The sequence below is a fragment of the Erinaceus europaeus genome, chromosome 3, assembly GCF_950295315.1.
Source record: "Erinaceus europaeus chromosome 3, mEriEur2.1, whole genome shotgun sequence".
NCBI classification, from domain to species: domain Eukaryota; kingdom Metazoa; phylum Chordata; class Mammalia; order Eulipotyphla; family Erinaceidae; genus Erinaceus; species Erinaceus europaeus.
Window position 1 is genome coordinate 73218209 of NC_080164.1, and position 11744 is coordinate 73229952.

Genomic DNA, 11744 nt, shown 5'->3' on the forward strand with positions numbered 1-11744 from the left:
GCAACAGACTGAACGCAGAGGCAGGTTAAGAGTATCTAGCTGTCATCTGTTAAACCAGATATTAAAGAGACTTTCAAAGATCAAAATAATGCCACTTTTCTCATTCAGTTTTACAAAAGTCATTTTTAAAATCTGTCTGTTGACATATAATTATACTAAAAAATGCATGGCAAGGGGGCCAGGTGGCAGCACACCTTGTTAAGCGCACATGTTACAATGTGCAAAGACCTGGGTTTTAGCCCCAGTCCCCACCTACTGGTAGAAAGCTTCATGAGTGGTGAAGCAGTACTACAGGTGTGTCTCTCTGTTTCTCTCCTCCTCTTAATTTCTGGCTGTCTCTATCCAATAAATAAAGATAATAAAAAATTTAATATATGGCAGGTATATATTTTTAATTTTATTTTCGCTTTTAATATGGAAAGTATCAATAGTTACATTCAGAAATACAAGTTTTGGAAGGTTATCAATAGTTTTTACAGAGTGTAGTGGAGCCTTGAGATTGAAGTTTGAGAATTGCTGCTGCTCTAAGTTGATGGGTGCCTAGGATCTCTTGAGAAATGAGCTTGGTGGCCTGAGGTGTGTTTCTCTTAGAAAAAGGAAAGCAGTTCTAATTCCAGAAAGAGGCACAAAAGCATAAACAGAGGTAAACCCTCACACAACCACCACATCTGAATGTCTGTCTGGTGGGAACAAGAGCATAGCTTTGGGGTTATGTCCTTTCTTGGGCACAGAGACTATATTATATATGTGGATTCTTTTTCCAAGATGTGGAGGTGGGAGATTAGTATTTACTGTCTTAATATGTTAAACCAACAAATTCAAATTAAGTATACCTTTGGTCATTTCATTTTATCCTTTCATTTGACAGAAAAATATAGTCGTCACAGGATAAAAAACTTCTACAGTTTGTATACCTAAAACAACTAAAATCAAAGAACAGATCAGTGGTCAGTTGGAATTGGAATTGGGACTTTTTCTCACATCAAAAAAATTTTGATTTAGGCTTGGGATATAGCACATGACGTTCAAGGCCTTAGCAACTGGGAGAAAGTTTAAGCTTGTCAGAAAAGAGAGAGAGAGAGAGAGAGAGAGCTAAAAATTAGAAAGGAGAACAAGATCGGCTAATATCAAGACACCTCATCAACTGGGGTCCTAGTCAGTGACTCCCTGAAATCCCATACAGGCACTATGGACCTAGGCCTCTAATGAATTCCTCTCTTTATCAGCACTGGTCATCCCATCAGGAATGTCCTCATTAACCTTTCTGTGGACCTCTTCAAGACCTTATCCTCACTACAAACTAGCAGTGATAATGATTGCCCCACTCTCTGAAGGGACACTAGGGCAGCCTACTCTGCCACTTGAGGAAAACTGGTCCTGAAATAAGTGAAGCCTAGAATTTCCCGGATGTGACCATGGACTGCAACCTCAGTCTGACAAGGTCCTAGAGGTCACCAGGCCGCTATGCTAAATATGAATATACATGAACCCTGGGACAGATCAATGTGGTAAGCAGTTAATTCTATTTATATATATCTTCTCAAGTTTGATAGTCACCCTGTGCCCTAACCTGGCTTTCAAGTTCTATTCTGCCCTCTGACACCATGTCCTCCTAGACAATATTTCTTTCTTTCTTTTCTTAAATATTTATTTTTAAAAAAATTTATTATTGGACAGAGACAGAGAAATTGAGAGGGAAGGAGGAGATAGAGAGAGAGAGAGAGAGAGAGAAAGAGAGAGAGAGAGAGAAAGACCTGCAGCCCCGCTTCACCACTCGTGTAGCTTTCCCCCTGCAGGTGGGGACCAGGGACTTGAACCTGGGTCCTTGCACACTGTAATGTTAGCATGTAACCAGGTGTGCCATTGCCTCCCCCCCACACACAATATTTCTAGTCCACCTTTATGCTAGCTATCAAGCTTAAGCAAAGATTACTAATGTCCTGGGCTCCTAGGAACATATCCAAAATAGATATCTTAGCCTCTTTCCTTACTCTCATTAGCTCTATTAATACTCTTTGGGGTGGGTGGGTGGGGAGAATACAAGTCCAAGAAGGATGACTGAGGACCTAGTGGGGGTTGTATTGTTATATGGGAAACTGGGGAATGTTATGCATGTACAAACTATTGTATTTACTGTTGAATGTAAAACATTAATTCCCCAATAAAGAAATTAAAAAAATATACTCTTTGGTCCCTGTTTATTGAACATTTTGTCTTGCTGTATATCTTACTGCCACCAAGTTGCAGATGCTACTATGATCCCGTCCTGACCTCCTTGAGCAGATAACCTCGCCAATGTGTCCTGGAACCTCAACTCTACAGAGCCCTACCCCACTAGGGAAAGATAGGAACAAGCTGGGGGTATAGTTCCACCTGCAGAAATTAAACTCCTCCCTTCTGCATGACAAAAAGAATTTTGGACAATATCAGAAGAGAAAACACTAAACAGAACTTGGACTAGAGTTGGTCTATTGCACTAAAGCAAAAGACTCTGGGATGGGTGGTGGGGAGGGTCCAGGTCCTGGAACAGGATGGCAGAGGACCTAGTGGGGGTTGTACTGTTATGTGGAAAATGGGGAAATACAAACTATTGTTATTCACTGTAGACAGTAAAAGCATTAATCCCCCAATTTAAAAAAAAAGAATTTTGATTCATATGTCCAGAGGGGGAAATGTTATGGGAAGATGACCAGAGAGCTCTGAACCCCAGTTCAACTGGGACCAGAATTTTTGAGACATAGAACCTTCATTTTTGCACTGTCACTGACGAGAAAGAGATTCTGGAGAACACTTGAGGAAGTCAGGTGCTGTTTCGCTTATCTGAGAGGGAAGATAAAAACAGAAGGACAACCGTGGGATGATTTCACTCATAAGTGGAATATAGAGAATTGAAGCACATGAACTTGAAGAAAGGATATATATATATATATTTAACTCATAACTATGATCTTGGGAGAACTATGGTGGTTACCATAAGTGGGGACACAGAACTTTGGTGGTATGAGTGGTGTGTACATACAGTTCCCACCACCAGGTTTCCGTATCCCATCCCCCTTCATTGGAAGTTTCCCTATTCTTTATTCCTCTGGGAGTATGGACCAAAGTTCTTTATTGGTGTGTAGAAGGTGGGAGGTCTGGCTTCTGTAATTGTTTCTCCACTGGACATGGGTATTGGCAGATCAATTCATACCCCAGCCTGTTTCTATCTATCCCTAGTGGGGTAGGGCTCTGGAGAGGTGAGACTTTGGGATGCATGGGTGAGTTCATCTGCCCAAAGATTATTTCTATTTTGTGAAAATACCACAGCTTATTCCTTACCTTGCTCTTGAAGGGGATTTGTGTTCTTTCCAGTTTTTCCCTATTATGAACAATGTTGCTATGAACATGCTCATGTAATATCTTTTGGTGCACCTGTGTTAATTTAGGGTTGTGTATTATTAGTTGATTCGAATCCCCGAGCCAGTTTTAATAGATCATACTTTCCCTCCAAAGTGGTACTTTATTCACACTCCTACCATCTGTATGAAAGTTTGGCTTCTCCATAGTAAAATAAATAAAACATAAAAATAAATAAATTAAAGCATATTTTGTGGCTGTTAGGATTAATTTTTATTTTTTATTATCCTTATTTATTGAATAGAGACAGCCAGAAATCAAGAGGGAAAAGGGAGGTAGAAAGGGAGAGAGAAAGAGAGACACTTGCAGCCCTGCTTCACCACTCACAAAGCTTTCACCCTGCAGATGGGGACCAGAGACTCAAACCTGAGTCCTTGTGCACTGTAACATGTGCACTCAACCAGAAGCACCACCACCTGGCCCCCTAGAAAACTATTTTTAAATCTATAGATATGAATAAATATGAAACAAGCAAAATATGAAACAAGGAATAGCTAAAATATTTTTCAGTTAAATTCTTTATAGTTGTGTAGGTATTGTCAAACTGCATGGGTTGTGCCCCAGCTCAACCACCTAAACTAACCAATAATGTTCTTAACTCAGGCTTAGCTTCTTCATCTGCCTTGTCTAATTACACTGTGGTGTGGGAACATTACATTGAACAATTTCTGGGTAGTGCATAGCATAGTGGCTGATACATAGCAAGTGCTCATGATATCATCATCATCACCATCACCATCACCAGAGCACTGTTCAGTCCTGGTTCATGGTGGTGCTGGGGACTGAACCAGGGAGCTCAGCACATCAGGCATGAAAGTCATTTACATAACCATTATGCTATCTCCCCAGCCTTCATGAAATATTTTAAGTTATTTTTTTTCTCTATTGGGGGATTAATGGTTTACAGTTAACAGTGAAATACAGTAGTTTGTACATGTGTAACATTGCTCAGTTTTCCACATAAAAATTTAGCCCCCTCTAAGTCCTCCTCTGCCATCATCATGTTCCAGGACCTCCCTCCCCAGAGTTCTTTACTTTGGTGCAATATACCAAACCCAGTCCAAGTTCTGCTTTGTTTTTTCTTTTTTCAACTATTACTATTATTATTATTGATTTAATACTGATCGACAAGATTGTGGGATAAGAGCCGTACAATTCCATACAGTACCCATGACCAGTGTGCCATATCCCATCCCCTTCATTTGAAGTTTCCCTGTTCTTTATCCCTCTGGGAGTATGGACCAAAGATCTCTATGGGGCACAGAAGGTCAAAGGTCTGGCTTCTGGAATTGTTTCTTTGCTGGATATGAGTGCTAGCAGGTCGATCCATAATCCCAGACTGTTCCTACCTTTCTCTCATGGGATAGGGTTCTGGGGACGTGGGGTTCCAGTACGCACTGGTGAGGTCATCTGCCCAGAGAAGACAGGTTGGCATCAAGGTAGTATTTTTCAACTTCTTTCTATGAGTGAGATCATCCCCATATTCATCTGTTTCTTTCTGACTAATCTCACTTAACATAATTCCTTCAAACTTCACCCAAGATGAGGTGAAGAAAGTGAAATCACCATTTTAAATAGCTAAGTAGTTGTTTGTTTGTTTGTTTTTAAATCCTCATGATGCATTTTATTCCATTTGTGCAGAACTGAATTCTAGGACTCCTGATTGAACGTGCTCATTATTTTCTTCTGCCAAAGACTTGATGAAAATCTAAGTCCAACCCGTCATTCTAGCTACAGTTGGTTGAATATATGGAGCTTCATTGAGGCATATAGCAAAGATGTTAAGCCTGTATCTAAGTTTCCATGGAGGGAAAAAAAATCTATGAAAGTCCTTTCCCAGAAATTACTGGAAGATAGGGTAAAGGTAATCATAATTCTATTTAAGTTTTTATTTCAATGTTCATAAATTGTTTTAGTTTTCCACAGAATAAAATAATTTTTTCTTTGGACTCAATAGTAGTAGATTTAGGGGCTGGTTCTGTATAGTGCACCTGTAGAGCACACGTGACAGTGCACAAAGACCCAGATTCGAGCCCCCATCCCCACCTGCAGGGGCAAACTTTGTGAGTGGTGAAGCAGTGTTGTAGGTGTCTCTCTGTCTCTCTCTCACGCCCTCTACCTCCTCTACCCTCTCAATTTCTCACTCTCTATCCAATAAATAAATAAAGATAATAAAAACATTAAAAATAGTAGTAGTAGATTTACACATTTAATTCATGTTTTTATATCCTAGTAGAAATATGGTAATATACATAGAAAAGGGAGTCGGGCGGTGGCACAGCAGGTTAAGCTCACGTGATGCAAAGTGCAAATGCCAGCGTAAGAATCCCGGTTGGAACCCCTGGCTCCCCAAGTGCAGGGGAGTCACTTCACAAGCGGTGAAGCAGGTCTGCAGGTGTCTTTCTCTCCACCCTCTGTCTTCCCCTCCTCTCTCTAGTTTTCTCTGTCCTATCCAACAACAACGACATCAATAGCCACAACGTTAAACAACAAGGGCAATAAAAAGGAAAATAAATAAATAAATAAATATAAAAAAAACCTATATATATATACATAGAAAAGTTGTTTTTTCCCCTCCACTACAGTTATTGCTAGGGCTCAGTGCCTGCATGATGAATCCACTGCTCCTAGAGACCATTTCCCCCCCCTTTATTTGGTAGGATAAAGAACAATTGGGAGAGGAGGGGAAGATGGAAGATAGACACTCTGTCACCGCTAATGAAGCTTCCTTTTTACAGGTGGGCTGAAACCCAGGTCCTTGCACATGGTAACTTAACCATGGTAGCTTAACCAGGTGCATCACCACCTAGCCATCAGAAGAGTTTCATAAGTGAAATGTTTTACTTTTCTCCAAATGCCCCATTCTATTTAATAGCTATGTCCATAGGAAACATAGCTAGCACAGGACCTGTCTGCAGTGTGCCATAAGACCTGTGTAGCCATATTGTACAAATCACTACAACTGTGTCAACCAGTTGGGAAACTCAAGTTTTCATGCTAGAGAATTTGAAAGACAATGTGGTTTTCTTTTCTTTTGACAGGGATTTGGCACTTGGGCTTTCCACCTCTGTGGTTTCACCTCTTTCAGAAGACCCCTTTTTCCTTTTTTAAAACCCCAAATCCCTAAAATCTCATATGATGGTTTATTCAAGGGCATTGTTGTCCTACGTAAAAATTGTTTTCAGTACCACATAACTTAGGGGCCTGAATTTCTAACTTTATGACACTCTTGCCTTAGTGTTTACAGTATTTATTTGCTCTGCTGTTATCTTTGCATTTCTCCATCCCTGCAAGAAAGTCATTATACTAGTTAGCATCTTGTCTCTATTTTTTTTAAACATTATTTATTTGATAGGACCGAGAGAAATTGAGAAGCAGAGAAACAGAGTCAAACCTGCAGTACAGTTTCATTGCTAGTGAAGCTTCCCTTCTGTTGGTGGGGCCTGAGGGTTTGGACTCTTGTCTCCTTTTTAAAGTTACCTAGATGAATAGTTTGTGCCCATACCTAAGTTTTAATATTTATGTTTCATTCAGTCATGACTATGAGTGTCCATGAGTCTGTCTCTTCTTTCATTTAATAAATACCGAACAAATAGTAATGCAACACTGAGATTATAACCACAACACACTTAAAAAAACAGTATCACACTTGAAGTATTTATCCACTTAAAACAATTCTAAAGAAGCATTTATTTATTTTTTTTGAAGGACAAGGGTGTCTCTGGGGATTAATTTTCTTTTCTTTTTAATTTTTTTTCCAGAAAGAAAGAGCAAGGCACAGAAACAGAAAAAGAGAAGAAAAAAAATCACAACACCAAAGCTTCCTCCAGTGGGGTGTGTGGAGGCTGGATTCAAACCTAGGTCACACACACATGGTTTTACTGAAGTTCTAAATAGCTTTAAGGCATATGACATAAGTTACTTGTACCTGCAGAACACTGTACAATAGACATGATTGTGTATATGTGTATGTGTACATGTGTCTGTATGTATTTCTTTGTATTGGAACTCACAAGAAGGTACCCAAATAGTTTAGAAGAAATATACACACTCAAATAAGTAACATATAAAAGAGGAAAATGATTTAGACACTAAACATGAAGTGATTGGGGAAGTAGATGCAAATATGTTAAGATGCATGTGTCCATTTGATTTCATCACGCACAGTGCTGTGTTCCGAGACATATATGTTCTGGTACGAAACCTACTCTGAAGTATTTTTAAAAATTTCAGGTATGGTATGCATTTTTCCATATTTTTTCTTTTAATGAAAGCTCTTACTCTGCATTCTTTCAAATATCTAGTTGGTTTTAACATGTACAATAGTGTATTTATTTCTTATGGGGGGGGGGCATTGGATGCCCATATCCATTCCCATTCTGCCGAGACACCTCCCTACTTCCTCCATAATAGTGATTTAAACTGAAAAGGCTAAAGTTAAGTAGCAGAGCTACTTTCGAGGGCATTTATGTTTTGGAAAATAATAGAATCAAACAAAAGTGTCTCCTTTTAGAAATAAGAAGTGTTGATGGCACTGGTACATTACAGTGGTGACTTCTTTACTGCTTATTTTTACATTACAGTAGTTTTCTCTTGTGATAGGTTTCATTTAATTCATAGGTCAGGAAGATTTTTCTGCAAAAAAAAGGTCATATATCTATTTCTAAGTCATGTGTATCCTTGTTGTATATTCTTCTTTGTTGTTTAGTTGGTGTGTGTGTGTGTGTGTGTGTGTGTGTGTGTGTGATTAATAGTAGGTTACAAGATTGTAAGATTACAGTGTATAGCTCCATACCACACCCACCACCAAGGTTCTGTATCCCTACCCTCCCACATCCCAAAGATAACCACCATAGTTCTCACATGCCTTACAATTTGCTTGCTTCTTCTCCCCCTCCAGGTTCATGTAAATCAGATCTCTAAATTCTACATATTAGTAAAACCATCTGCTACTTGTCTTTCATCTCTTTACTTATTTTGCTGAGCACAATCACATCCAATTCCATCCATTTTGTCCTAAAGACACAATAGCATCTTTTTGATCGCATAGTAGTATTCCATGGAGTATATACCCCATATCTTCTTTAGCCAGTCATCTGTTGATGGGCATTTAGGCTGCCTCCACTCTTTGACTATTGTGAATAATGCAGCTATGAACACATGGGTGCATGTTGTCCCTTCTAATTAGTGTTTGAGTGTCCTTTGGATAAGTGCCCAAGAGTGGTATCATAAAGTAATTCCATATTTATTTGTTTAAGGACTGTCCATACAGTCTTCCAAAGTGGCTGGACCAGTTTGCATCCCCACCAGCAGTGGAACAGAGTTACCTTTTCTCTACAACCTCTCCAGCACCTGTTGTGTTGATGTAAGCCATTCCTCAGGTGTGAGATGGTATCTCGGTGTACTTTGAATTTGCATTTCTCTAATGATAAGTGAAGTGCAGCATTTCTTCATGTGTCTGTGGGCCAAGTATATCTCATCTTTAGAAAATTATCTGTTTAGTTCTTTGGCTACTTGTCCTGCGATCTCAAACAAGTAATTTACCCCTTTATAGCCAGGTCTCAAAGAGAAACAGGGGATTAGACATAGGTAGCTCAGGTAAATCTTTCATATTATATAATGCTATTGTAGTAGGTTACATCTGATTTGTCTGCTGGACCAAGAAGCTATTCTGTAGTTTTCTCTTTAGATTTTTTTAGGCACAACTAGCAGCCTCCAGTCGAACTGCTTATATATTAATTGTTGGCCCTTATATTTTATTTACCTCATTTGTATCACTAATAAACTATATTGCTCCTCAGCTTGTTTTAAGGCTAAGAAACTTAGCAATTTTTAAAAATATTTATTCCCTTTTGTTTCCTTTGTTGTTTTATTGTTATAGCTATTATTGTTATTATTGATGTTGTCATTGTTAGATAGGACAGAGAGAAATGGAGAGAGGAGAGGAAGACAAGAGAGGGGGAGAGAAAGACACCTGCAGCCCTGCTTCACCACCTGTGAAGCGACTCCCCTGCAGTTAGGGAGACTGGAGCTCGAACTGGGATCCTTACGCCGGTCCTTGCACTTTGCACCACCTGCGCTTAACCCACTGTGCTACCATCCGACTCCCAGAAATTTAGTAATTTTAAAAATTAATTTATTTGACAGAGATTGAGAGGGAAGGGGGAAGATAAAGAGATAGAGAGAGAATGCTCTGATTTCTCTTCAGATCACACAAAATCTTTTGCCTTTTACTAGAGATTTACATGGAGAGGAACAAATCTGAGTTTCAGCTCAATTTTTGAGACACTATTACGCCAGAAAAAAAAAAAAGAGGTAGAGACAGACAGATACACTTGCAGTACTACTTTGCCACTCATGAAGCTTTTCCTCTGCAAGTGGGGACTAGGTTGAACCCAGGTTCTTGTGTTTGTAATGTGTGTGCTAAATCAGATGTGTCACTACCTCAGCCTTGTAATTTTTTTTTAAAGAAATTTTTGTCATCTAACCCTATTATCACCATTAGGAAATAAACTGATAAACATTAAAACATTTTCAAGATAAAATTTAAAGATTTACACTATTCACAGTGTTGGAAGTACACCACCAAAGTATTTCTATAGTCCTGTAGTGTCATCAAAATTCAATACTCTGTCAACAACACATAAAGGTACTTATTAGGTGGCAAATCTGAATTATTCCGGCTCAATTTAAAGTAATCTCTTAAATTTAAGGCAGTACATCTTAAAAAGAGACAGAATATAAAATTATGTAGCATTGGGAGTTGGGCGGTAGCACATCGGGTTAAGCGCATGTGGCGCAAAACGCAAGGACCAGTGGAGGGATCCCGGTTCGAACCCCCAGCTCCCCACCTCTAGGGGAGTCGCTTTTCAAGCAGTGAAGCAGGTCTGCAGGTGTCTTTCTCTCCCCCTCTGTCTTCCCCTCCTCTCTCCATTTCTCTCTGTCCTATCCAACAACAACGGCAATAATAACTACAACAAGGGCACCAAAAGGGAATAAATAAATAAATATTTTAAAATTATGTAGCATTAAGTGCATACTGGTATTTTAATACATTATTATTGTTAAATATTAAAATTTTGAATTTCTAATTAGAAAGGGGTTTAATAACTAGAGAAAATAATTTAAGCAGTAATATTATACATTTCTAAATGAAATATTGACTACCAGATTCTATGCAGTTTTTACTCCTAACCTTAATGGAAAACTACAACATTTAATTACAATAGCACTTGGGGGTTAAGTTCAATAACTCAATTCCTCTAGCTTCTCTCAACATTTTAATTCCTTAAATTGTATTTTGTTGATTTACCTTATTTGATAGGACAGAGATAAATTGAGAGGCAAGAGGATAAAGAGGAAGTGATAAGAGAGACACCTGCAGCACAACTTCACCACTCATGAAGCTTCCCTCCTGCTGGTGGGGAGCCAGGGGCTTGAACCTAGGTCCACATGCATGGTAACGTGTACTTAACTAGGTGTGCCACCACCTGGCCCCAACATTTTTATTAAGTAAAGATTTGTTGTTGCTGTAGACTTCATTTAATTTTTCTATTTTCTCTGTACAAGGAGTGAAGTTTCATTTTTGGATGGGGTCATTTGCTTTTTTGGTGCTAAGTTTGCTGAGCTCTTTATATATTTTGGTGATTAGTTTCTTGTCTGATGTCTGGCATGTGAAGATCTTCTCCCATTCTGTGAGGGGTCTCTTTGTTTGTTTAATAGTTTCTGTGGATGTGCAGAAGCTTTTCAATTTGATGTAGTCCCATTGGTTTGTTTCTGCTTTAGTCTTCCTTGCAATTGGGTTTATTTCATCAAAGATGTCTTTGAGGTGTAGGTGGGAAAGTGTTTGACCAATGTTTTCCTCTAAGTATTTGATTGTTTCTGGTCTGACATCTAGGTCTTTGATCCATTTGGAGTTGATTTTTGTTTCTGGTGAGATAAAGTGGTTCAATTTCACTCTTCTGCATGTTACAACCCAGTTTTCCCAGCACCATTTATTGAAGAGAGCCTCCTTCTTCCATTTAATCCTTTGGGCCCCCTTATCAAAGATTAGATGTCCATAGGTGTGGGGATTTATTTCTGGGCTTTCAATTCAGTTCCACTGGTCTGTGTGCCTATTTTTGTTCCAGTACCATGCTGTTTTGATGATGATGGCTTTAGAATATAGTTTAAGGTCTGGGAGTGTGATGCTTCCATTTCTGTTTCTTTTCCTCAAGATGGTTTTGGCAATTCTAGGTGTTTTCATGTTCCAGATAAATGATTGTAGTGTTTGTTATATTCTCTTAAAGAAGGTTGGTGGAACTTTGATGGGTATTGCATTAAATTTGTATATGGCTCTGGGGAGAATA

At 38.9% G+C, this 11744-nt stretch overlaps 1 pseudogene; it reads left to right on the forward strand.

Moving 5' to 3' along the window:
* The first annotated feature begins 9584 nt into the window (after nt 1–9584).
* Nucleotides 9585–9693, forward strand: LOC132537804 (U5 spliceosomal RNA; annotated as a pseudogene).
* The last annotated feature ends 2051 nt before the right edge of the window (nt 9694–11744 follow it).